Raw genomic sequence first — 26,249 nt, 5'->3', positions numbered from 1 at the left:
TTTCACAGGTGAATGGGTAGGGGTACATTGTACCCCATACTCATTCACATAGGGTGGGGGGCCGGTATCCGGGGGCCCCCTTCTTAAAGGGGGCTCCCGGATTCCGATAAGCCCCCCGCCCGCAGACCCCGACAACCAACGGCCAGGGTTGTCGGGAAGAGGCCCTTGTCCTCATCAACATGGGGACAAGGTGCTTTGGGGTGGGGGGGCCGCGCGGCCCCCCCCTTCCCCAAGGCACCCCCCATGTTGAGGGCACGCGGCCTGGTACGGCTCAGGAGGGGGGGCGCGCTCGCTCGCCCCCCTTTCCTGGCCGGCCGGGTAGCGTGCTCGGACAAGGGTCTGGTGTGGACTTTGGGGGAATCCCACGCCGATTTTTTTCGGCGTTGGGGTTCCCCTTTAAGCCCATTCCAGGCGGCGGAGCCCGCGACGTCTCCCTCGCGGGCCCCGCCTACCTGTACACGCGCTCGAAATGGGCGGACTTTCCGAGCGGGAACAGTTTGCTCATTTCGAAAGTAGCCTACACACGGGCAGACTGTTCGCTCAAACACAGTTTCAGCGGACAGTTTTTCGGAATTTCCGAAAGACTTTGTCCGTCCAACTGTCCGCTGAAACTGTCCGCTGAAAGCCCACACACGGGCGGACTGTCCGCCCAAACACTGTTCAGCGGACAAGGTTGGGCGAACAGTCCGCCCGTGTGTACGCGGCCTTAGAGTCCCATGCGGCAAAGTGGAACTTGGCAGAGCCGAACAGGGCACAATGGCAAGTGATAGCGCATAGACCTGACCAAAAGGACTACCAATCCTTAAGACACCTGAAGGCTACGTCCTTCCAGCGAGAGTAAGAAAACATTCCAAGGATCCCATGTCTGTTTGAAAGTTTCTTGTTTATTCTGAGCTGTCTGGATCAGATCTTCCATTTTCTTTATATCCTCTATTTTCCTGATCCACTGTGCAATAGAGGGGGGGGAACTCTGTTTCCAGTAAAGGGGGATGCAGGACTTCGCTGCATTCAATAGATGTCGCATAATAGATTTTTTATACTGCTTAATGGGAATCTGGGAATGATGTAGAAGAAAAAAACCAGCCTCTTCTGGAATGGAGAAATCTGTAAACATTTGGGTTATACGGCGGATTTCCTTCCAGAAATCCAACAATCTAGGGCATGACCAAAAAATGTGGAGCAACGTGCCCTCGTTTTCGCCACACCTCCAGCACCTGTCTGAAGCAGATGGAAAGCATTTACGTATTTTCGACGGAGTTAAGTACCACCTAGTGAGGATTTTAAAGTTCATCTCTTGTATCTTAGTACACAACGAGGTTTTAAAGGTCAAAGTGATAATACGTTGTTTCTGTATTGGGGAGAAAACACACCCAAGGTCTCTCTCCCATCTCGCTAAACAAGACAGGTGGAGGTGGTCCTCTGGCTTATTCAAGAGAGCATAAATCTGGGAGAGGCTATGAGCCAAGGGACTTTCACTCCTACATAATATCTCAAATCTTGTTGGGGGACTAGTGAAGGCTGGGGGATTAGGAATGGAGTGTAAGAAGTGGTGTAATTGCACCGCCCTCCAAAATGTTAAGCGATATAACCCCAATGGGTCCATTAGGGAGGGCATAGATGGCCACTGCCCATTGATAACGAATTTCGATGCATGATCTAGTGCTGAATTCCTGAGGCCTTTGTACTCTTGGGGATAATTCCCCGGCTCAAAATGTGGATGTCCTAATATAGGGTACAGAGGAGATGTCAGGGATGTAAGCTTATTCTGGGATGCAATTAAGTGACCAATTTTCAGTGTCGCCCCAATAGTAGGGTGTAATTTTATCTCTACCGGTAGTGCTTGATAGCACCAAATGGCACTTCTCAAGGGGAACCCTGATTGAGATTGCTCTAGTCGAACCCAAAGCTTAATATGACTGTTACGATTCCAGTCTAAAATGCGCTCTAAGTGGGAAGCCAAATAATAGCGTCGTAAGTCAGGTAAGGCCAACCCCCCCTGCTGTTTGGATAGAGTTAATTGGGAGCACTTAAGTCTGGGTTTTTTATGTGCCCATATAAATTGAGTGATCAAAGTTTGAATTTGTTTGAAGAAAGAAACCGGGATCCGAATCGGAAGAGCTCGGAAAAGGTATATAAACTTAGGAAGTATACTCATTTTAATTAAGTTGCATCTCCCGAACCAGGAGTGAAGGCCCGAGTGCCACTTATGCAACAGGCTGCGAGTTTTAACCAAAAGACTGGGGAAATTCAACTTAAATGTATGCCCAATATCTGCTGGGATGTGAGTACCTAAGTATTTAAGCGCTGAGTCAGTCCACTTAAGATGGAAACCTGATTGCAGGTCCTGTAGTACATTCGGAGAAATAGCTATCCCCATAGCCTCAGATTTAAAAAAATTTATTTTCAAGTGTGAGAGCTTCCCGTACAACTTAAATTCTCTGAATAAGTTTGGCAAGGAGACTCTGGGGTTTGTGAGTGAAAACAGCATATCATCTGCAAAAGCCGATATTTTACATTCAGTGGTGCCCATATGGAGCCCCATAATGTCTGAATTCCGACGAATAGAAGCTAGTAAAGGTTCCAGGGACAGTACAAATAAGAGGGGGGACAACGGGCAACCTTGTCTAGTCCCGTTCCTTATGTATATCGGAGATGTAAGCACCCCATTCACCTTAGCTTGGGCTGAGGGTCGTGAGTATATCTTCCTAATCCATGTCAACATCCGGTCTCCCAGTCCTATATACTGAAGGACTGAAAACATAAAATTCCAATTAACTCTATCGAAGGCTTTCTCAGCATCCGTATTTACAAGGACACATGAGGTCTTTGTAGATTTTGCTTTGTGTACCAAATCAAGCACCTTAATAGTATTATCCCTAGCTTCTCTGGTGGGGATAAACCCCACCTGGTCAGCATGGATAAGGGATTGCATATGTCGAGCCATTCGGGTTGCCAGGATTTTAGAGAATAATTTCAGATCTAAATTAAGTAGGGAGATAGGCCTATAGCTCCCACAGAGCCCTGGATCTTTTTCTTCCTTTGGGATCAATGCGATATGGGCTCTAAGGGTATCTAGTGGGAAATCCACGTTCGAGCTCAGGGCATTAAATAAATTCACTAATTGCGGGCCAAGGATAGGAAGGAAGGTCTTATAATATTGCGCCGTATATCCATCTGGGCCCGGCGCTTTCCCCAGCTTCAGCGAACTCACTACGGTTTGGACTTCTTCTAATGTGATCGGGTTTTCCAAAGATTCCTTTGACTCTGATGAAAGGGTCTTTAAGCCAGCACTAGCTACATAGCTATCTATATCGGTTTGCCTTATATCTGAGTCTGGTATATTGTAAAGATTAGTATAGAATTTCCCGAAAACTTCCGCTATTTGTGTCGGGGTTGAAACCCTTTGGCCCTTATCCGTCATCATCTGTGGTATAAAAGAAGCCGATTTCAGTTCCTTGACAGATTTTGCCAACAATTTCCCGCACTTATCTCCTGACTCATAGGTCAGTTTGCGGCAAAATTGGAGTGCTGCCTTTGCTTTGTAGTGAAGCAGGTCTATAATCTGGGTGCGGAGTATCCCCAGTTCAATCTCCGATCCTCGTGACGGGGCATGTTTATGTTGTGCCTCTGCGTGAGCCAGGTCATAATAGAGTTTGGTCAGTTGTTCGTTACGTAATCTCTTAATACGTGCCCCGTGTTTAATAAGTATTCCCCGAAGCACCGCTTTGTGGGCCTCCCAAATTATCCCTTGGTCACAATCCTTTGTATCATTTTCCTGAAAGTAGCGGCCCAGTTCTTTTGTTACATCCGCCATAACTTCTGGTGTCTGTAGAAGGCTCTCATTTAGGTGCCAAAAAGTAGATCTAGGCGAGAACTGCCTAGAAAGCACGTATGTAATACTTACCGGGGCGTGATCAGACCATGTAATATGACCAATGGAAGAGGCACTCACTAAATGCAGCTGATCATGCGGTATCAAAAAAAAATATACCCTCGAGTATGATCTATGGGGGGGAGAATAGAAAGAGTAGTCCCGTTCCCCTGAATGCTGTAAGCGCCAAACGTCCATTAATTGATCGGCCAATAAACATTTAGATATCCGTTTCCTTACCGCCACCGGGATCGAGGAACGGGAGGTGGAAGTATCAAATGATGGCGAGAGGGGGACATTAAAGTCCCCTCCCAGTATCATCTGGCCATCACGAAAATCCCGTAGTTTATGTAAAGTCGTATTGAGAAACACGTCCTGGCGTTCATTAGGGGCATACACTGTAGCAAAGGTAAAAACAAGTTCTCCCATTTTACCTTTAACAAACAGAAAGCGCCCCTCAGGGTCGTCCAGTAAATCCTGCATGACCCAAGGGAGGCCACTAGAAATCATAATGGAGACCCCCTTAGTTTTAGACGTTAAATTGGTAGAGTGGTAAACATGGGTGAAAGCTCGCGAGTGTAATATCGGGAGGTTGGTAGTTTTGAAGTGGGTTTCTTGGAGGAATGCTACATCTATATGGGATGTCTTCAACTCCCGCTGGAGCACGCGCCTTTTTTCAGGGGAATTCAAACCCTTAACATTCCAGGATATAACTTTAAAAGAACCTGCCATCGCGTCCCTGGCAGAGATCAGGAGTGCAGTACCAGAAAAAAAAAAAAAAAAAGAAGAAGGGGACGAGAAAGAAAAAAAATCAAAAAATCAGAAAATCAAATGAAAAAGAAGGAAAAAGAAACAAGAACCTATCCTGGATTTACTAATCCAGAAATAATATACTAGAATAGCAAAATTATGCTTAAGGCACTTACCAGCCTTATGCTGGATTTAAAGCGCCGTCCTAAATGGGTAAGAGGGTAAGCATTCCGGAGAGAGAGCCCCCGGATCTCGAGCCCTGCCACTCGGCATAATGAAACAAAAAATATAATATATCGATAAACAATCTGCGTATATAAACAAACTTTAGACAACGTATTTTGTACCTCCTATCAGGAAACTTTATAGCTTAACACTATCCATCTCTCTACTTAATAAGACCTAGAGGGGGTCCCCGGGCGCACCCAATAGTCGGGAACGCACAGGGGAACCCAGCAGATACACACTAGTCCTGGCTGGGGAGACGAAAAAAAAAAAAAAAAGGGGAGGAAAAGAAAATCCCCCCCCCCCATTCCCTTCCCCCCCTCTTAGGGCCACATACGCGCTTATAGCATACATATAGGTCTGAGGGGAAACATCATTTTCCTTGGTTATTTATATATTATCTACCCCTAATTTAACCCCTAAGTCTTATAATTGCTCCCAGAGACCAAAAACATTTAAACAACAAGCAGCAAAGTAGAACGGGGGGGGGAGGGAGAAAAAAAAAAAAAAAGGGAAAGGAGAAAAAGGGTTTGGGCATGGGCGGGGGCGGAGGGGAGGTCACAGGGCAGGGGAGAGGGGTCATGATGGGGACATAGCAGAGAGAAGAAAAATAAAAATAAAAAAAATAAATAAAAAGGGGGAAAGGGGGGAGAGAGCATATACATATACATATACATATCACATACCCAAAAATATCTCTACTTTCCCTCACCTCCCAGTCTCCTCTAATTACCGCATCACCTCTACCCATCCCTTCTACCCTTCAATCCAATATCCAATATCCCGTTTCCAAGCCCATTCATCTAAAAAAAAAAAAAAAAAAAGGGAAAGGAAAACCCCCATATATATCCTTATTACTAAGTCCCCTTTCTCGTACCCCCAGCACATCATCCCACTAAGTCCTCAGGGGCAATCAGAAATCAAAAAAAATCAAGAAGGAAATGGAAGCATTTAAGCTTAATAGAAATTGTGTACCTCCAAAGAATGCTATAGAAGGTTTAAATACATTCATGGGTACGTCTTATTCCTTCTCGTGAACCCCCATCCCCAGCGATAAGAATAACCACGCTGTTTAGCAAGCTCTAGTAGGGGGCGAAGCAGGGCTCTGCGTTTCAACGTGGCCCTAGAAAGATCTGGCAACAAGATCACCTGGGCTCCTTCCAGTTCTACTGCTCCATGTTCCCATGCGCGGCGTAGCACTAGCTCCTTCTGAATATAGCTATGGAACCGGCAGATCACATCCCTTGGTCTCGACGGATCAGTTGAGGTAGGTCCCGGTATTCTATGAACCCGGTCTAATTCAAAGGTCATGTTTAAGTCAGCGACTACTGTACGGAGCACCCCCAGTACCACCTCACCTAGGTCTCCCGTCCCTATGGATTCAGGAACGCCTCTGAATCGCACGTTAGATCGGCGACTGCGATCCTCAACTTCCTCCACTTGCAACTGCATAGCAGCGGTCGCCTCTCGTTGCTGGGATCTCTCCTGCTCCAATACCAGCACCCTATTTTCTAATGAGATGACTGCAGCTTCTCCTGTAGCCATCCGTTCCGCTAGGCTACCAACCTCCCCCCGTACCTCTAGTAGATCCCGGCGGTGAGTCTCCTCAAGTCGTTGAATCATAGCCTCCATATCCGCCCATGTTGGTAGTGCCTGGAGTGCCTGGAGAAGTGTCCTGGTGTCTTGATTCATTACTGCAGATTCTCCCAGGTCTCTGGGCGCCATCTCCTGTAAGGGTGCCCTGCTCTCCCCTTTATTACCGCTGTTACCAGGCTGCAGAAGCTGCAGAGTAGAGCTGTCAGGGTTGAGAGGGATAGGAGGGTTACGAGGGTTACGAGGCGGATCGAGGGAGTCCGAAGGTCCAAGGGGAGGTCCAAGGGGGGGAGGAGGGGAAGAAGAGGAGCCCGCGGGATCCATCGTGCCGGGCGGTTCCAGCCCTTCGTTACGTGACGCTGGAGCTGGAGCTAGGACTTCTTCCGTGTCGGGCGGTACCTGTCTGAGGAAGCGTCGGATCTCCGACGGATTCTTAGGAATTGCAGTCCCCCGGGCAGCGATGCGGGTTCGGTGCCTTTTAGGTAGCATACCGTAGTCAGATAGCAACAGAAAACAAGCGTGATAGCCGAGTGGGGCCACGAAGCCGGGAGCTCATCCAGCAGAGTGCTCTACTCCGACATGCTTAAGCCACGCCTCTTGTTCTTTACAATGCTGCAAGAACCAACTTCTTTTGATGCTCATAGTCACACACACTTCTCCCGAACGGATTTCATTACTCTTTTTTAACCATTTCAGCAATACAATTTTAGTTTGCGTCACATCTACACAATGTTTGATTTTATTTTTTATTTTTGGGATGTTTTTTGGGGGGGGGGATTCCCTAAAAATCTCCTTTAACCACTTCCCGACCAGCGCACGACGATGTACGTCGACAGAATGGCACCGGCAGGCATATTGGCGTACATGTACGTCCAATATTCGTTGCCGCCGTGCCATCGGGAGCGCGCCGCCGGCGGCGCGCTCCCGCGCTGGTCGGGACCCCCGTGTGTCGGGTCGCGGGACCCGCGGACTCGATCCCCGCGGGCATCCCCGCGATCGTCTCACGGAGCGGCCGAATGGAGGAAATGCTGTATAAACAACATTTTTCCATTCTGCCTAGCAACTAGTGACGCTGATCTCTGCTCCATGTGATTGGAGCAGGGATCAGTGTACACTAAATGAAAGCCCAACCCCCCCACAGTTAGTAACACACCCCTAGGAACACTTAACCCCTACACTGCCACCCACTGGTTAACCCTTTCACTGCCAGTGTCATTTACACAGGAATCACTGCATTTATATAGCAGTGATTACTGTATAAATGACAATGGTCCCAAAAATGTGTCAAAAATGTCCGATGGGTCCTCCACAATGTCGCAGTCACAATAAAAATCGCAGATCGCCGCCATTACTAGTAAAAAAAAAAATAATAAAAAATTATTAATAAAAATGCTATAAAACTATCCCTATTTTGTAAACGCTATAACTTTTGCGCAAACCAATCAATAATCGCTTATTGCGATTTTTTTTACCAAAAATATGTAGAAGAATACGTATCGGCCTAAACTGAGGGAAAAAAATGTTTTTTTATATATTTTTGGGGGATATTTATTATTACAAAAAGTAAAAAATAATGCGTTTTTTTCAAAATTATCGCTCTATTTTTGTTTATAGCGCAAAAAATAAAAACCGCAGGGGTGATCAAATACCACCAAAAGAAAGCTCTATTTGTGGGAAAAAAAGGACGTTAATTTTGTTTGGGAGCCACGTCGCACGACTGCGCAATTGTCAGTTAAAGCGACGCAGTGCCGAATCGCAAAAAGTGGTCTGGTCTTTGACCAGCAAATTGGTCCGGTCTGAAAGTGGTTAAAGCGGGAGTCCGCCGGGACTCCGCGTTTTTTTCTTTTTTAAAAGCCAGCAGCTACAAATACTGCAGCTGCTGACTTTTAAAATAGTGACACTTACCTGTCCAGCGCGCCCGCGATGTCGGCACCCGAAGCCGATCTCTAGATCGTCTTGTCGGGTGCTGCCGCCGCCATCTTGGGTATGGGAATCAGGAAATGGAGCCTTTCGGCTTCATTTCCCGGTTCCCTACTGTGCATGCGCGAATCGCGCTGCGCAATAAGGATGGTCCCCGCTGCCACTGGGATCTGTGTGTTTCCCAGCAGGCAGCGGGGCACTTGCGGAAAGGGGCGGGCACTTGCGGAAAGGGGCGTAATCTATGCCCCTTTCCGCAGAGAGCTATCCCGGAAGTGGGTGCAGAATACCTGTACTGTACAGGTATCTGCACCCCCCTCCCCCCTGAAAGGTGCCAATTGTGGCGCCGGAGGGGGGGAGGGTTCCGATGAGCGGAGGTCCACTTTAGGGTGGACCTCCGCTTTAAAGACACTGCTCATTTCTCCTTATTTTTTTTATTTTTTTGGGGGGGGGGGGTGTAAACTTACAACAACAACAACATTATTGTATTTTTTATATTTTTTTTTCTTTTTTAATCTACAGCAGGTTATTTAGTGTTGGTACCCCTTGTTCTTTATTTCACTTTGTATTTTGGAAATGTACCTGCCTGCTCACAAATAAACTGTACTTTTGGAAGGAAAACACATTACACAAGTATTTCATCAAACAAAAATAAAATGTATTTTGTTTGCTCGAAAATAAAACTAGGAACGCAGCACTGGAGAAACTTTTTAACTTTGGTGCAGCCTTTGGCCCCCAGGGCAGACATGACTAAATGACATATACAAAAATTGGTGGCCTTAGGAGTACATATCTCAGGGAGAGAAGTCTGCTCCCGAAGTCCTAGAGAGCAGGAAATTCAGATGACATTTCTGTCCCCAGGATGGTGATCTTGAAGAGGCTGCATCTTCTGGCACACCAGACTCAACCCAGGCCATCACTCTCTGGTCTTCCTTTGTGACTTCCCACCAGGCATCCTTCCAGGCTGTGGCTGGGCTCCTGTAGCTGGGGCAGGAGGAGAAGGAAGGCGTTGGTGGACCTCCTGGCTGCCACTTGCCACAGCCTCCCCCTGACTGAGGTCTTCCTGTGTATGAAAAGGGGACATCGTTTTATTTTTTTGATCATCAATCACACCATTTTGTGCTCCTGGCTTTTGCTAATTGAATGTTACCAAATAGAACAGACTATCATTCTGACACCAGCATTTTTCTTTCCCGTCCCAATCATTTTTGGTCACTACTGTCTATTGAGATGTAAACCACTTGGAGAAATCTCAACTTACTGATCAATAAGAACATCTAGTTAACATCATTAAATGTAACACAAGAAATATGTTCAGCAATGCAATACCTGTCTCAAGCTGGGCCCCACCACATGGTGCTGCCTGGAAGGCCCAGGTTGTACATCAGAAGCCTCAGCTGGGGGTGAAGGATGCCTTGGAGGAAGCCTGGAGAGTGGTGGCCTGAGTGGTGGCCTGGGTACCCCCTGGTCTACCAGAAAATGCAGCCTGTCAAAGTGCACCATCCTGGGGTAATAAACAGCATCTGGATCTCCTGCTCTCAAGGACTCCAGGTGCTTCTTTCTCTCCCTGAAATATGTAAGCTTCATGGCCACAATTTTGCGATTCAGATATGTCATGTCTGCCGTGGGGACCCTGATCTGCACCAAAGCAAGCAGTTTCTCCAGTGCTGCGTTCCTCTTTGATCTGTCATAATAAAACTTGTTGTGGAACTGCCACAGGCAGGGCATCTCCATGTAGAGCTCGAGGAATAGCCCCATAAAGTTGGCATTGTTGAATGGGTCCATTTTGTCTGCAAGACACAACACAAGACAAACCCTCAAATACTAATAATGCAATTAAAATCCCTCCTAATCTTGTCCCAACAGCGGCCTAGATACAAGCAGTCTAGTCTAGTGAAGCACAAAGTTAAAAATGTTACCTTCGTTTCCACGTTCGCCGCGTCCGTGACTCACACTCTCCTCCCAGATCGTACGGACGATACACATGTGTGGCGTTTTATATACAGTGCGCATGCGTGAAACTTCGCCCGCCCCTGACGTTCTTTCCAGACTATTCCCCGCCCCTTCGCTTCCCGCGCAGTGGGGAGAGCACATGGCAGAGAGAACGCAGGTGCGCAATAATAGTTCCACTAACGAGGAGGAGGGTGAGGAAAGGCCGGAGCCTGAAATGTCCCGATCCAGGAAGACAAGATTTAAGGCCTCAAATATGTCTTTTGGAGAGATGTTGGAGATGGTCGACATATTGAACAGGACTGACTATGATGGAAAGTATGGACCTTACCCAAACCCAATATCAGAAAGGCCAAGATCATCAATAAAGTTGTGAAGAGTCTTCTGAAGAATTTTGGGGTACGCCGATCCAAGGATCAACTGAGAAAACGCTGGTCAGACCTGAAACTGAGGGAGCACAAGCAGTACCTAAGGATCAAGCGTGTTCTTAAAAAAAGTAAGTAGTTGTCGTGTGTTCATATGATTATTCTTGCTTGCATACATGCTCCATGTGCTTTGATTTCATGTTGTGCATTTTAAAATGGCCACTTTCAAGGTCATGGTTTCGTTCATTCGTATGAAACATCGTTCTGCAGGGAAGTATTCCAGCTTACCAAAGTGGCCCCAATAATGTTCTCACCTTGTAACTCGGCCCAAAAACACAATTGTACAACACTTCCAAGCAATGTTTCATATTCCTATTTCTGCCCTCTGTGTGCTAATTAATCTTTGTTTACATTCTCATAGGGGAGAGAAGACTCGGGAAGTATGAGGACACCAGGGACCTAGAGGACACCAGGGACCACACCCCTCCCAAAGAAGGGCAACTTCCAAAAGAAGAAACAGAGGAGCAGGAGGAGGAAGAATGAGAGATTGTGGAGGTTGGCCAAATTGTCACCACAACAGGTGAGTGTCAGAGAACACAGCTTCCGGTAAGCTCATCAATGTATATCACCATATTTGGATTACATGGTGTGTTTTTTTTTTTTTTTCTAGGTGATGTGGAGGAAGATTCCTGTTTTACCAGTGAAAGTGCCCAGATCTTGATCGGGGAGATAATGGGGTGCAATAGGGATTTGGAAATTGTACAACAAAACATCAATGATGTTAAAAATAAAATGAAGAACATCATTGATGTTTTGGGGAGAGTGTGAAAACGAAAAAACTAGATAGGGTTTTATTTTTGCTTTTTAAAATAAAAATGTTGTATTTTGCATAATTCCAAATTTGGAAGATGTACAGAGTGTGTAAACATGCGCTATCTCCCATCATGGGGGATCAATGTACGTGTTTTGTGTAAAGTGTCTGAGATGAAGGGGTTGCAGCCCCAAAGCATGTACATTGATCCCCCATGATGGGAGTTAGCACATGTTGACACACTGTGTGCATCTTCCAAATTTGTATTTTTCAGGGGTCACACCCCATGTGATGAAGGCAATATCAGCCCAGTTTGTACATACTCATGTCTGATATTGTCTTCACTTTTCCAAGTTGAACTTTGTAAGTTCCTGTGTTCTGTATTTTACGGTTTGATACATGCCTGTTTACACAAAAAAACAAGTAAAAAATAAATCTGATTAAACTCGGTTTTGGATACCCAAAATATCTTGGTTTGTTGTAAAAACCTTTACTAAACGCACATATGAATGTGCTTGTATTAAAAAGTTGAATTCTCAACAATGTGTGGCTTCCTTTTTCATTGGGCTTAAAATGTATTTGTAGTGAAATTTGAGTTTGTGCTGAGAAGGAGTGCGATTTACTAAAGGCAACTCCACTTTGCACTCCAAGTGCAGTTTCAGGTGTACTTTTGCAGTGCACTTGTAGTGCATAGTGGATGTGCCTTTAGTAAAAAGCACCCACAGTGAGGGGTAAATTTGGACAATCATGCCATTTTCATGCCATGGTGATGAAAATGAGCATGATTTAGATCAGTAATGCACTACACATTAGTTAACAAAAAGAAGGTGTGTGTGTGTAGCAGACCCACAACATAATAAGAATATCTGAAGAAGAGACTGTCCCCTCATCTCGCTCTGAACTTGGGTTTGCACTGTTGGTGAAAAAGGCACAACTTGACTAAAAATGGCAAAGTGGGAGGCCACAGTCTGCCATTCCTGTGGCGTTGAAGGACACTGTGTAGTGACACAAGAAAAAATAAAGGAATTTGACAAATCAACATTGCATGCAGATTAGACACCCACATTTTTGGTCAAAATTAGTATAACATTTTTTGAAATGAGTATTTAAAGCCTAAAGTATAAGGTCCCCTTATGAGAGTCATAACCCCCCCACCCCCCCCCCCCCCATCTGATGGGCCCTTGCTAAAAAATGAGGGGGGGGTGTTTAGGACAGGTCACCCTCTCCACTTGATTGAGAGCTGAATGCCTAAATAATGTGTGATACTTTGTAAAGCCCCTCCTTAGTTACACTATTGGCAGCCCACCGGACAGGTAAGAAGTGTCATAATAACAAAATGGAAGGACATTTTGACATTCTGCTATTACATAGCAAGAAAATTAATGTGTTTAAAACAAAAAACTAGCATTTGAAAGTATTGAGGCAATCCCTTACACTACATGCTTTGGTGAATTCGTCCATAAATGTGATCATGAAAAAGGTATTTAGAGTGTGTATTGGGTTGGGTCAAGTCATCAGAAAGAAGATTGCTATCAGCTGAGCTAGCAGTTGGGGAGAGGGAGGTTGCTAATGAGTTTGGCACAACTCCAAAAATCCAAAAAAGGTCACTTTGCATGAATTGAAGCACACACATCACATTTGTAAAGATTTTAGGGGGTGTTTAGGGGAAAGCAATACTATGGAGCTGACAAAAGACATTGTCAAGTGACTGGACTATAGTTTTAGGGGCCAAGAAGAGCATGGTGGGGAAGTTAGTGAGGCAAATCTGCATGAGGACAAAGGGGCAGAGCATATGAATTAGAGCATATTGCAATGATGGTAATTAGGGAATGAGGAAAGAAATGCAAGACATTAGCAATCATGAAATACATAGAATGTGATGTTTAAGGATAAAACTTAGCAGAATATAGTCCTTCTGCAGGAGCTGAATGATGGCAGAGCAGGTCTCTGGAATAATGATCCCCAGAGCCTGGGGGGAGATGCCTGTAGAGAACTTGAGGTCCTGAAGGCTTCTCCCTGTCGCCAAGTAGCGCAACGTGGCGATGAGCCTCTGCTCCGAAGTGATGGCTTGCTGCATGCAGGTATCCTGCCTGGTGATATAAGGGGACAGCAAAGCCAGCAGACAGTGAAAAACGGGGTCCGTCATCCTGAGAATAATCCAGAAATGATCAGGATTATTCTTGCGGATCTCACGGAGCATGTGGGAGAACTGGTGACGCTGGCGCAACCAATTCTTGGTCGTCCAAACATGTTTTGTCTATGTACTCATCGTACAGTTTGTGCTGTGCAGGGGTTCTTACTTTGACTTTGACACAAGCCCTTTGGCTTGTGTCAAAGTCAAAGTAAGAAGCCCTGCACAGCACAAACTGTACGATGAGTACGTAGACGAAACATGTTTGGAAAACGGTTGGCTGGTCAGAACGGACACCAGAAAGCAACGCTAAACAGCAAGGCCTGAAAGGACGGCCTGAATAGCAGAAGCAAGCAGACAATAAAAAATGCCTTTCAAAGCGTACTATACCAAGATAGAGTCCACAATGAGAAGCAAATACTTAGTGACTGCACACACTGATTATCAGATACGCAAAGACAAGCACAAACTGAAGAGCAGTAGCGATCTGAATCACTAATCTGAAAAGCGCGAATCGTCTTTCACCAAACTTCTACTAAAACACGAGATCAGCAGAAGGATCCCAAAGGGTGCCGGACGTGGTGCTGAACTTCCTTTTTCTAGTCCCGCCGTACACGGCTTACGTCACCGCATTCTTGGCAACTGCGAAATCAGACAACTTGGCCCGACCGTGTGTATGCAACAGTTTTGGACACAATCCGTCGGACTAAATCCGACGGGCAAAATCCAACGGATTTGGTTGCCAAAATCTCCGACTGTGTGTACGTGGGCTTAGAACACACCACATATATGTGAAAAATACACAATATAGTCAATATATAGTCAATAAACTGATTTGAACGTAACACAAATATTTATTTGGCACAGACACAGAAAAGTAACATGTAAAATAAAAATAATATTGTTGTAACATGTATTAACTATACTATATCTTATTTTTTTCATTTGCAGGTTTTATGATTGTCGGGCGTCAGTTAATAAAAAGATAGAGAAGCATCTTCTGGCCCAGTCCCACTGTCTACTTCAAAATATATCATTATATATTGCAGTTATATGTTGTTTCCAGCTCACTGTTTTTTTTTTTATGACTACGCATGTAAGACTTACGTTTTACTTTACATTCATGTTTTGCAGATCGAGCAACGTCATCTGTGGAAGGACCAGCTCCAAGTTCCTGCCCTCAATATTCTGGCAGTGGTGAGTACCTAACATAAACACAAAGCAAACATAATAATAAATAAACATAATAACAAACATCTATTTAACATTTAAAGCAGACATCACTAAATGGCGGACTGTGGACTAAATGCATACCGAGACACTGTGCCATCCAGACCGCCACAGTCCAGCCATTTATGTGCCGTTCTGCACACCGAGACACAGCGGGAGACACAGCAGCTCTGAATATTGGGCAAGAACGGAGCTTTTGAAGATAACTTTCCAAGTTAACCAGCAGGTGATTGGTTGCTAGGCAGGCCTAGCAACCAATCACCTGCTGGTTAACTTCAGCACCTCCCGCTCCTACCCACTATTCAGTGCTGCTGTGTCTCCCACTGTGTCTCCAACTCTGTGAGACCAAATAAGGTAGCAAGGGGCAGAGCTGTGGAGGCTGTATTCTGACAGGGGCAGAGCTGGGAGGTTAAGATGGGAAACTGGCAGAGATGCAGGGTGCTGTGTAATGTGAAGGGGCCCAGAGATGCAGGGTGCTGTGTAATGTGAAGGGGCCCAGAGATGCAGGGTGCTGTGTAATGTGAAGGGGCCCAGAGATGCAGGGTGCTGTGTAATGTGAAGGGGCCCAGAGATGCAGGGTGCTGTGTAATGTTAAGGGGCCCAGAGATGCAGGGTGCTGTATAATGTGAAGGGGCCCAGAGATGCAGGGTGCTGTGTAATGTGAAGGGGCCCAGAGATGCAGGGGGCTGTGTAATGTGAAGGGAGCCAGAGTTGCAGGGGGCTGTGATGTGAAGGAGGGCAATGGACAAAGCTGTGGGGAGGTGCTATGAAGGTGGCGGAGAAGATTAAGATACCATTGTGAACGGAGGTTCATAACACTACTGTAAACTGTGATGTGAAGGGGGATTGTGATATGCCAGGGGACTGAGGAAACTGATGTAAGAATGGGATTGAGAAATAAAAGAGGAGGGTCTGTCAAAGCACAATTTAGCAATGATTTGTCCTCTTATCTGGGACTTGCTAGGATCCTTTTTTGTTATGAAGTCAGATTTATGACATCTGGCTTCTGCTGTGCTGCCGAAGCCAGGTGACAATCCTCTGCCCTCCATTCTCTGGCTGAGAGATTAGCTGATTGTTCTCAGCCAATAAATGGCACACTGTGCAAGGGAATAAAAAAAAAATAAAGCCCAGATAAGTTCTGTAGCATACCACTTCCCGCAAAATAATGTATCTGTACAGCGCTTTGAGGAAGTGGTTGTACCAGGGTGATAAGCAACTGCAGCCATCACCCCGATACCTCTTTTTAGATCTGGTGGTTGGTTTTGCTATGATAACAACCGATGCGGCTCCGAAGCTGCTCAGCTGTCATCATAAGGAGTGGGAGAGGATACGACAAGCCCCCCGCCTGCCGCTTTTCACCACTTCGCCCGGGTCTCCAGTCCGGAGCGACCAGCCGGCACGTCCGCCGGCATGCCAGAGTCGCAAACAAAGCCAGAATCGGCTTCAATCGAGTCTCCAATGTAGTAACTCAGAAGTTACGTACTCGTTTACATAGCTGCCAATGGCACCGATATGAAAAAATCCACAGTATTCAAATATGCAGATTTTTGCTTTTTGAATACTTGTACATGCAAAGGAGGGGTTTGGGGATTGGGATTTTTTTTTAAGTAAAACTGGAAAAACAAAACAAATAAGAAAAAAATAAATTATTTGAAAGTGCCCATAATGGTGTTCAAATCACACTTGTGAAGTATCGCCGCGATCCTCACATTGAGAGAAATAATTATAGCAAAAGATCTCTTCTGTAACTCTAAACTGGTAATCGTAAAACAAAAATCCCATGCTCATCTATAGTGATTCTTCAGTACTGTAGTTTCTCGCCATTCCAAGAGTGTTTGCAATTTTAAACTTCTATTTACTTGGAGTAACATTGTCTATCGCAATATCCCTAAAAATTGGGCTAAATAAATTTACTGTAAAGTTATTTTTCTAATTCAGTAAATTTTTCCTCAAAAATTGCTTTTGAAAGGCCACTGTGCAAATACATAAAGATATATATATATATATATATATATATATATATATATATATATTGTGAGGGGTTAGCTCGGCAGTGGGTGTGTGTGACCCCCTGGATGGGTTCACAACACAAAATCAGGCACAGCAGACAGCGTTGTAGGTGCAAAAAACAAAAGATGCAGTTTATTTATGCTACATGCAGTGATACATATAACAGCCAAACAAAAATAAAACATGAAAATAAATCCTGGTCAGCTTGACCTCTAACTACACACTTAGATTCCCTGTCTAACAACTGAGTGCAGCCTTGTGCTGCACCAGTCCCTGTCTCTGTTGTAGAGGTTTGCCACACAGGCGTTAACTCACCGCACAGAACAGATATCACACTCCCCAGTCTATACAACACAAAACTGGTTCCAGGATGGAGCATCTCCCTAAGCATGCTGGGGTTTTTTGTAGAGGTCTTAATGAGCCCACTTACTTCAGCTGGGCTCATTAACTCTTCCCCTCTAATTGTAAAAGTCTGCATAAAGCCTGAATCTAGGGCACACATATTTCCCATCCTGGATACAACCAGGTGACTTTACCTGCGTGCTGCCACATACCCCCCCCTCTTGTTTCAACCTTGGGGTTGTAACACAAGCAGTCAGACACGCATGTATCCAAAACAAAGCATCCACATTCCCCATTTTAACACCAGGGCGATGCTTAACTGTAAAGTTAAATTCTTGTAGGGCCAGGAACCACCTATTTACCCTTCTATTGGTCTCCTTGTTCTGAGCCATCCACTTTAAAGGAGCGTGATCAGTCACCAGGTCAAAGTGCCTACCTAGCAGATAGTACCGAAGGGAATCTAGAGCCCACTTCACTGCTAAACATTCCTTCTCAATCGTGGCGTAATTTACCTCATGGGACTTCAACTTCCTGCTGAGGTAAATGACTGGGTGCTCTTCCCCGTTCCAGACCTGGGATAACACTGCTCCTAACCCAACGTCTGATGCATCAGTTTGTACAACAAAGTCCTTAGAGAAGTCTGATGAGTACAACACTGGCTGGCTACATAAGGCTGTTTTTAAGGACTGAAATGCTTCTTCAGCCTCTGGGGACCATTTAACCATGACAGACTCTTTCCCTTTTGTCAGGTTGGTGAGGGGCACAGCCTGAGAAGCAAAATGGGGAATGAATCGTCGATAATAGCCAGCGATTCCCAGAAAGGCTCGTACCTGTTTCTTCCTGTTGGGACGTGGCCAACTCTGTATGGCCTCGACTTTATTGACTTGGGGTTTTATCACCCCCCTCCCAATAGTGTACCCAAGATATTTGGCCTCCTCCTGTCCAATGGTACACTTCTTTGGATTGGCCGTAAACCCAGCTTCCCGTATAGAGTCTAGGACTGCTTGTACTTTCGGCAAATGTGAGACCCAGTCTGTGCTATGGATAATCACATCATCCAGGTAAGCTGCAGCATATTTCTGATGGGGCCTCAGAATCTTATCCATTTTCCGCTGGAATGTTGCCGGTGCATTCTGTAACCCAAACAGCATTCTCTTATATTGGAATGCCCCATCTGGGGTTACAAACGCAGTTTTCTCCTTGGCCGACTCGGCCAGGGGAATTTGCCAATTCCCTTTGGTGAGATCAAGAGTTGTCATATATCGGGCTGTTCCCAGCCGGTCAATCAACTCATCTATACGCGGCATGGGGTAGGTGTCAAATTTTGTAACTTTATTTAATTGTCGAAAATCGTTACAAAACCGCCAGCTCCCATCAGGTTTGGGCACTAGTACGATAGGACTGGACCAGTCACTCTGGGACTCCTCTATCACACCCAATTCCAACATCCTTTGAACCTCCCCACGTATTGCCTCCCGTCGGGCCTCTGGTATTCTATAAGGTTTTACCCTTTCTCCTGGCGGGGTGATAATGTCATGCTCTACGCCAGATGTTTGTCCCGGAAGCTCAGAGAAAATCTCTTTGTTACGAAGTACAAACTCTTTAACCTCCTGTTGTTGGGGTTTCGATAAGGTGTCTGCTATTCCAACCTCAGGAACTAAGCAATCAGGCTGTACTTGTGACAAAGTCTCTGCGACTAGGGATTCCCTATCCCTCCAGGCTTTCAGCAGATTGACGCGATAGATCTGCTCCGGCTTTCGCCTTCCTGGCTGTCTAACCCTGTAGTTCACCTCACTAATTTTTTCAATTACTTCATATGGACCTTGCCATTTGGCCAGAAATTTGCTTTCAACCGTAGGGACTAGCACCAAGACCCTATCCCCCGGGGGAAAAAGTACGGGTCTTGGCCCCACGGTTGTACACTCTCTGCTGTGCTAACTGCGCTTGGGTTAAATGTTCCTTTACAATTGGCATTACCTGTGCAATTCTATCTTGCATCAGGGCGACATGCTCAATCACACTCCTGTGAGGAGAACTCTAATTTTCCCAAGTTTCCTTGGAGATATCCAGCAGCCCTCTTGGGTGTCTCCCATAGAGCAACTCGAAGGGTGAGAAACCCGTAGAGGATTGGGGTACCTCCCTAATGGCAAACATTAGATAGGGTATTAGACAGTCCCAATTCTTTCCATCTCTTTCCACCACCTTCTTTAACATTTGTTTAAGGGTTTTGTTGAATCTTTCAACCAACCCATCTGCTTGGGGGTGATACACAGATGTACGCAATTGCGTCACTTTGTACAACTTGCATAATTCTTTCATAACCCGGGACATAAAGGGTGTACCTTGGTCCGTAAGCAGTTCCTTACAAATACCCACGCGGCTAAAAACAAGAGATAGTTCTTTGGCTATGGTTTTGGCCGAGGTATTTCGGAGAGGAATTGCTTCCGGATAACGGGTGGCATAGTCCAATATAACCAAAATGTACTGATGCCCCCTGGCGGACTTCATTATCGGACCTACCAAATCCATTGCGATCCTTTCAAAGGGGACCTCAATGATAGGAAGAGGTACCAGCGGGTTACGGAAATGTGGCATAGGTGCCGACTTCTGACACACAGGGCAGGAGGAACAATAATTTTCTATTTCCTTCATGACCCCAGGCCAATAGAATCTCTGCAATACCCTCTCTCTGGTTTTCTCTGTCCCCAGATGACCTCCCAGAATGTGCCCATGAGCCAATTCTAACACCAACTTCCTGTAAGGTTTGGGCACTACAAGTTGCTCAATGGTTTCTTCTGCCCTTTGAGCCACTCGATACAGCAGGTCCCTTTCCATAGTGAAGTAAGGATAAGGGCAAGTCTTATCTGGGTTCACTAACTCGCCATCTATTTTCACCACATTTTCCCGTGCCTTTATTAAAGTGGGGTCTTTTAACTGTTCTGTGGCAAAATTTTCCCTGTGAACCTCAAGATCCGAAAACTCCACAGACGGCATGTTTTCATCTGAGGATGTTGGCTCCTCCCCAGTTTCTCGAGTTTCCCCCGCCAATACCGACAAGGGAAATTCAGGAGAGTCCTCACCACTCCCAGAGGAATTCTGGTCATCTTCCTGGTTTATAGGGGCACCAGTGGGGGGCTCAGGACAATCCCAGAGTTCCCAGAATTTTGGAAAATCCCTTCCCACAATAGCATCATGGGGTAAGTGAGACACTAACCCCACCTGATGAGAGAGGTTACCTTTGGGGGTCTCAAAAAACACTGAAGTTACAGGATACTCTCGGGTGTCCCCATGCACACAAATAACAGCCACCCTGTTCTTCCCAGAGACCTCTGTAGTAACTAATTCAGCTTTTATCAATGTTACCAGGCTACCTGAATCCAGCAACACATCAACATTTCTACCATTAATACACATTTTACATAAATGTTTCTCAGGTCCCCGAATGGCAGTGCATGCAACTGTCGCAAACAGCGACTGACGTCTCTCCCTTATAAAGTCACATTGCATAGGCTCATCCACAACGGGGCAATTGGCTGCAATATGTCCCTCTTGCCGGCAGCGGTAGCAAATAATCTTTTTTGCTGTCTCTTGCAGCATGGGCTTCCTGGGCTGCTCCCGCCAGACCTTAGGTAGAACTCCCACCCTCTCACTCTCTCCACCCTCACCCCTTGGAGTCATCTTACCCGCCACTGGGGATGATCTGGTCTTAGGGTGGAAAGTCCGTGAGTCCCTGGAAGAGGTGGTCAGGTTCTCTGTAGCCAAGTACCTCTCAACCAGATCCACAAGTTTATCTGCATTTTCTGGGTCTCCATGGCTTACCCATTTTTGGATGGCAGTAGGAAGAGCTCTCAGGAAACGATCCATAACAACACGTTCCACAATGTTTGGTACGGTCAAAGTCTCTGGCTGCAGCCACTTCCTGCTCAGGTGAATGAGATCATACATTTGAGACCTGGGGGGTTTTCCAACCTGAAAAGTCCAATTATGCACACACTGAGCCCGGACGGCCAGGGTGACACCCAGCCGTGCCAATATTTCTGTTTTTAGCACCACATAGTCTTTTGCTTGGTCAGGCTCTAGGTCATAATAAGCTTTCTGCGATTCCCCAGTTAACAGAGGGGCCACCAGTCCAGCCCATTGCTCCTTAGGCCACTTTTCCCTTTCAGCAGTCCTTTCAAATGTGGTCAAAAACACCTCCGGGTCATCCTCTCCAGTCATTTTTGTCAATAAACGGCTCACACCAAAGGATGCGGTATTATTGTAACCACTTGCTTCATTGGTCTGCGGACGTTGCTGTATTAATGTCTCTATTTTCTGTTGAAAACTCTGCTCTTGCTTCTGCAACAGGTCTATAAAGCGGGCTTCAGATTGCTGCTGTGCTTGTTGCTGAGCTTCCAGACTCTGCAGGTGAGCTTTCTGCTGGGCTGCAAGGCTCTGTTGTTGAGCTGCAAGGCTCTTTTGTAAAGCCGCATTTGTTTGCTGCTGATTTGCATTTGCTAGAGCCAGCTGTCTCAGTATCTCCTCCATGCTGGCCTTTAAAAAAATTGAAAAAAAAATGCCAAAATTCTCCACCAACTGTGAGGGGTTAGCTCGGCAGCGGGTGTGTGTGACCCCCTGGATGGGTTCACAACAAAAAATCAGGCACAGCAGACAGCGCTGTAGGTGCAAAAAACAAAAGATGCGGTTTATTTATGCTACATGCAGTGATACATATAACAGCCAAACAAAAATAAAACATGAAAATAAATCCTGGTCAGCTTGACCTCTAACTACACACTTAGATTCCCTGTCTAACAACTGAGTGCAGCCTTGTGCTGCACCAGTCCCTGTCTCTGTTGTAGAGGTTTGCCACACAGGCGTTAACTCACCGCACAGAACAGATATCACACTCCCCAGTCTATACAACACAAAACTGGTTCCAGGATGGAGCATCTCCCTAAGCATGCTGGGGTTTTTTGTAGAGGTCTTAATGAGCCCACTTACTTCAGCTGGGCTCATTAACTCTTCCCCTCTAATTGTAAAAGTCTGCATAAAGCCTGAATCTAGGGCACACATATTTCCCATCCTGGATACAACCAGGTGACTTTACCTGCGTGCTGCCACAATATATATATATATATATATATATATATATATATATATATATATATATATATATATATATATATATATATATATATATATATATATATATATATATATATATATATATATATATATATATATATATATATATGATGTTTGTGGTTCTTAGTAATTTTCTAGCAAAAAATAATGATTTTAAATTGTAAACAATAACTGACAGAAATAAGCTTGGTCCAGAAGTGGTTACCTTAACTCTTTTATTCTATCTTTAACAGAAAGCCTGAGCCATATCCCGGACCCTCCAGCGTCAGCTTCTGTCAGGAAGCAGCGGCACATTACTCCTCAACGTAAGTAGAATACGCAAGCTGCCAATATAAAGAAACAGGACAGGAGGCACCATCATCATCCACACTTTACAAACAAGCATTATAAAACACATAAAAAGCTATTTAACAACCATCCATTTTTAAGTTCATACACACACACCTCAAACTAGGGGTCGACCGATTATTGGTGGCCACTTTTTTGTAATAATAGTTATCGTTGACAAACTTACCAATATAGTGCTTCAAGGTGTTGTACTGGGGTGATGCCTGCAGCGGCAGACATCACCCGGTACCGTTTTTTAACAACCGATATGGCTAAGCAGCCGCTTGTCTGTTATTACAAACAGCCGGAGGGGATGTCCTCCCCATAAGTGCAGTCGCTGTAAATCTGAGGAGAAACTCTGAAATGAGGTGGAGCTCTGCTGATTTTATCATCCAATCGTGTACAAGCAAACATTCTGTTTTTTTATTTTCCTTGCATGTCCCCCTCAGATCTACAGTGCACTTGTAGTGGAAAGTGTATTTTCCTTTAGTAAATGGACCCCACTGTTTGTATTGTAACCTATAATTGTTTATTCTATTACTACAATATTTGGAAATGCATCTGATCTTAGTATCTGACCACCACTACAATCGGCCACCAGTAACTAGGGTGGAACTTAAAAAAAGAGTAACAAAAATAAAATATTTGCTATATAATGAAAAGAAAAACAAACATATGTTTCTTTAAAGCATTTGTTAACCTAAAAAAAACAAACCTGTTCCCTTAACAACTTAAGGAAGGACCACACGCCGCAGTTATATGTCAGCTGTTTGAAGAGGACCACCATTGTTATGGCTGGTATCTTCTTCAGTGGGCAGTCCTCTTTCAGATAAAAGTGGTCACTGCAGCGGACTTGCCGCAAGTTCACTTTTATCAGGGGCATGAGGGGCCCACCACGCTCCAGTCGCCTCTGCCGCTTACCAGTAGCAGTGGAGACGATCAGGTCCACTTCTGCCCTCCAGTCTTAAAGGGGCTTTTTTTTTGGGGGGGGGGAGGGGGGATATAACAATTCTTTTTATATACATTTTTTTTTGCATTTTAGTGTAAATATGAGATCTGAGGTATTTTTGATCCCAGATTTCACATTAAAGAGGACCTGTCATTCTTTTTTTCTATTACATGGGATGTTTACATTCCTTGTAATAGGAATATATGTGACACAAAATTTATTTATTTTTTAAAGGACAGGGTCAAAAAAAAAAAAGTAAAATAAATATTTTTATTCTAATGTCTAGAAATCTATTTCTTTGAATGCTATCATCAACATTGGCTATCTCGTCTATTTCAGATCAACAAGACCAGTCAGAGGGGAGAGTGCAATGCAGCCTGCCTTGCTCACCTGTCCTTATTTGCGAGGGCATTGAGCTCCAGAATGAGCCAGGGCTGATGTTTCCCGCATCCTACCACCATCTGATGCTGCCCCTGGTGTGCCTCTACAGGAGCAGCCACAGCTGTTGCCCCCTCGTACCCAGATGGCACTGCCATATACTGCTGTACCTCCTGGATCAGCAACTGTCCCCGATGCAGTGCATCAGAGGCTCCTAAGAGAACTTCAGAGTCTGGCAAGTGACAATAGAAGGATGTCACGGGACATCAGGAGGTTAACCCGGAGCATTCAACTTGCAGCCAGGCAACAGACTGACCATATGGAGATTATGTTGGCCTGCGTAAACCAACAGCAGAACCAGGCAATGTAGCATTTGAGACTCTCTTTGATGGAAGCAATTTCCAGGCACAATGCTCCATTGCCTGGGAGCTCGTCTGCTAGTACTCAGAGCAGCAGAGAACCCTCTCCTTCGGAAATCTGAGGGCTAGTTCTTCCTCTGTTTCAGGACCCAAGGCAGCTCAGCTCACCTTTTTGTTAATAGTTGTATATATGTATAGGTGTTAATATACATGTTTTTTTTTCTACGTTTGTTTGTGCAAATTATTTTTGCCTAATAAAAGCATACTTTAGTGCTTATATATTGATTATTATGTGACATTGTACACTTTATTACATAGCTGGTTGCTTAATAAAAACTCACATGCTATCACACATGGTAATCAACGTAAACAGTTAAAAGAACATCTTTGCCAGTTGTCACCAACAACTCCATTTAGGTTTAGCTAGGTATTACACTGCCTCGCTGACCTTAGTATTCTCTTTCTTTTTCCGCATCATTATATGTTGTAGTTCAAAGTTGCAGTAACAGAAATGGAAATAGTATTAGTCATGATGACTAATACTATTTCCATTTCTGTTACTGAAACTTTGGACTACAACATATATTGACCTGGAAAAGTGTTCTATACAGCTGTCTTTATTTTATGTTTGAAAGGAACGTGCATCACTTGAGATTCCCTCCACATATGGATACTGGTATTGGATACGAGTAATCTTTTATCTGTACTCGTCAATACCAAATACCATTAGCTGCGTCCAAGTGCCACGAGGGAGCTTGTCGCCGGCTTCCCTGCCAATCAAGAATCCGGGAGGCCTGGCTTCCTGATAAGCTGTGAAGCCGACATCACGCTCTCTAACAGCACCTGGATGCACCTGAATGGTCTTTGGTATTGACGACAAGCACAGATAAAAAATTACTTGTATCCAATACTGCTATCGTGCATCCCTACATACAAGTTTGCCATTATTCATACATCCTAAAAGATGTGTATGGTTAATACATACCTGTGAAGTTTTCGACTTGTATGTGTCTGTCATGATGAAGCCTCATCCACTCATTCCAGTGGTACTTTCACTAAATTGGCAAATAAAACAAGAGTTACATAAATGAATGGAAATCAATGATGGATAGGGGAGTAAGTGGGCAGATGAGCAGGTACTCACCTATTTCTGACTCACGGCAACGCAATTACAGTCTTTCCTTCCTTGTCGTGGGTGATGACTTTCCAGAGTGCCAACTTACAAGTGCCATGTTGCCAACACTGTGGCCTGGAGATTACATGAATATCTTGGTGGACGGGATATATTAGCAGCAAAATCTCCTTGCCACCATGTAGGTGCTATCAGAGGGTGAAAAAAACAAAACATTTTGGTGGTGGGAGTATAGGAGAATCGTAGTACCATTGTAGGCCTTCATTTTCCTGTGTCTGTATGTATATTAGCAGCAGACTCAGTATCACCATTATCTCCACCACCAGTACTACAAGTATAAGCAAGCAGCCTGGCTGGCAAGCTGCATAACAAAACAACCAAAACAACAACAGATATAACTTAAAAAATACAAATAATGGTTTAACTAACTACTAACTAGGAGAAAATCCAATGGTATTGTGTTTAAAGTGCACTGTTTAAATTATGAAAAGGACTGGAATAATTGTATAACATTATTTCTTATAAGTACATAAATACAGCAGCTTGAGACAGTTTTGACACCTGTCCAGGTAGTGAAACCCTGACAGGAGGCAATCCTCCAAGGTGCTTTTTGCAATCATGCGTGGTCTGTGTGCTTTCCTGATATATTGCATGATCATGTGCGCAGTCGCACTGACAAACGGTTTGCCTTTCACCTTCATGGTGCTGCTTATACCGAACTTAACCACTTCAGCCCCGGACCAATTTTCAGCCTAAGGACCAGAGGTCTTTTTACAATTTCG

General features: G+C 44.9%; 1 long non-coding RNA gene across 1 annotated transcript; it reads left to right on the top strand.

Annotated features, from left to right (window-relative positions):
- The first annotated feature begins 14,683 nt into the window (after window positions 1–14,683).
- On the top strand, window positions 14,684–24,591 carry LOC143987638 (uncharacterized). The gene is made up of 3 exons (XR_013276673.1): window positions 14,684–14,810; window positions 22,556–22,627; window positions 23,938–24,591. It is a non-coding gene; the product is annotated as an uncharacterized LOC143987638 (long non-coding RNA).
- Window positions 24,592–26,249: the final 1,658 nt, after the last annotated feature.

Source organism: Lithobates pipiens, unplaced genomic scaffold, assembly GCF_037356315.1.
Source record: "Lithobates pipiens isolate NorthernLeopardFrog02 unplaced genomic scaffold, aLitPip1_a1.2 Scaffold_18, whole genome shotgun sequence".
Classification (NCBI taxonomy): domain Eukaryota; kingdom Metazoa; phylum Chordata; class Amphibia; order Anura; family Ranidae; genus Lithobates; species Lithobates pipiens.
This window is presented reverse-complemented; position numbering and strand designations above follow the sequence as displayed.